This window comes from Amblyraja radiata, chromosome 37 (genome assembly GCF_010909765.2).
Source record: "Amblyraja radiata isolate CabotCenter1 chromosome 37, sAmbRad1.1.pri, whole genome shotgun sequence".
Taxonomy (NCBI): domain Eukaryota; kingdom Metazoa; phylum Chordata; class Chondrichthyes; order Rajiformes; family Rajidae; genus Amblyraja; species Amblyraja radiata.
This window is the reverse complement of record NC_045992.1, coordinates 13,133,008-13,135,322: the sequence shown is the minus strand read 5'-3', so window position 1 is coordinate 13,135,322 and position 2,315 is coordinate 13,133,008.

The window sequence follows — 2,315 nt, the reverse complement described above, 5'->3', positions numbered from 1 at the left end:
GCTAGGATACACTAATCTGAAAACACCATGTGCGATCAAGTTATAGGACGCAAAGATTAAACACACAGTCAGATGCCGTTGCCTGTATAATTATTATTTTCTCCTATTTTTGAGTTGTTTCCCGTTGGAACATACAGCACACTATTTAAAATCCCTGAACTAATTCTCTGCTTCAAGTAAGGTGCAAATCTTCTGAAAGGGAAGAAAAATGCATTTGCAGTGTGTGCCTTTCATAATTATTGATAACAAATAAGGGCGGCACGGTGGCGCAGCGGTAGAGTTGCTGCCTTACAGCGTTTGCAGAGCCGGAGACCCGGGTTCGATCCCGACTACGCGTGCTATCTGTACGGAGTTTGTACGTTCTCTGAAATCTTCGGTTTCCTCCCACACTCCAAAGACGTACAGGTTTGTATGTTTTTAATATAATAGTGCAACCTAGGATCTGAATGCAGTAGCTGCTTAAAGACACATGCATCTTGTAATTTCCACCCTAAATGTTGTTAATTTCATGAGGCCTAGAGTTATGAAAGAGCAATACATCATTCTTTCAATGTATCAGATTGCTTGTTTTGGATTTTATTAGCATATGGGTTGTGGCTAAGATTTTTTTGGGATACCAGTTCAGATGGCTGGTTGCTTATCTATTTAATTCGGCATTTAATATTCCCAGGTGGAATTCTGAATGAATAGGAACATGAGTTTAAGAGGGGGTGTGCATGAACACTGATACATTGCTCCTCTTGTTTCTCGATCAAAGGTGTGGCAGGCTTCTGAAATCGGTTTGTCAAGGAGGACTCTCTCTAACTTCTACAGGTGCACAGTAGAGAGCATGCTGACCAGTTGCATCGTGGCTTGGTTCGCAACTTGAGCGCCCTGGAAAGGAAAAGACTACAAAAAGTAGTAAACATTGCCCAGTCCATCATCGGCTCTGACCTTCCTTCCATCGAGGGGATTTATCGCAGTCGCTGCCTCAAAAAGGCTGGCAGCATCATCAAAGACCCACACCATCCTGGCCACACACTCATCTCCCTGCTACCTTCAGGTAGAAGGTACAGGAGCCTGAAGACTGCAACAACCAGGTTCAGGAATAGCTACTTCCCCAAAGCCATCAGGCTATTAAACCTGGCTCGGACAAAACTCTGATTATTAATAACCAATTATCTGTTATTTGCACTTTATAATTTTATTTATTCATGTGTGTATATATTTATATTACGGTATATGGACACATTGATCTGTTTTGTAGTCAATGCCTACTATGTTCTGTGTGCTGAAGCAAAGCAAGAATTTCATTGTCCTATCAGGGACACATGACAATAAACTCACTTGAACACTTGAACACTTGAATAGCCTATGTAGTCACTAAATTAGTTCTACACCATCTAGTGGCGGAGTATTTCAACCAACCCAGAAATAATTAAATAGCAGAGGGAAAGGGTGATTTACACGGCAGTACAGCACAGTTATTTAGCTCCTTCAGAGGAGAATTAGCGAACAAAATTTGGGGTGGTAACGACATGGAAACATTTATATTTGGGGGAAAATGATGGTCAGCTAAATGCCAACTCTGATCTATGAGAATAGGAATGGTGAGTGAATGGGTCAATGAAAATTAGTAGATAGACACAAAATACTGGAGTAACTCAGCGGGACAGACGGAATCTCTGGACAGAAGGAATGGGTGATGTTTCCGGTCAAGACTATTCTTCAGAATAGGATGGGAGTAGCAGAGGGGTTCAACTCTATGCAGGGCACTGAATGGTGAGTATGGCAAGACTGTTGGAATAGGCATGTTTAGAGGAAATGAAGGGGTGGGAGATTGCAACCTTCATGTGGCCCGCCCTATTTCGACGAATGCAATCAACCTGGCATGCACAATCAAGTAAGATCAAATAGGAGAAGATGTCCTACAACTTTAGGCTGTGCACGCCATACGCAAGAAGAAAAAGAAGAAGAAGAAATAAAGGCATAGTCAATGGCTTCATCGTCAGTGTGTACCCTCAACAGATATACTAAGAGTAAGAGGGTAGCATTGGAAAGAATAGGTCCCCATAAAGACCAACGTGGCCATCTTTACCTAGAAGCACAAGGAATGGGGGAGAAATTAAATGAATACTTCTTAGCTGTTTTTATTCAGGAGAAGATTGTGGAAGCTGAGGCAGCTCTGAAGCTCTGTGACTCGATCAGCAGAATTATGAATGGTGCAGATAGTTCATCTAAGGTCAAATAGGAATTCAAGGTTATGAACTGTCAAGGTTCAATTAAGGATAGTTACAGGAAATAGGATGGATGAATGAGTTGGTGGTGGAGACTAA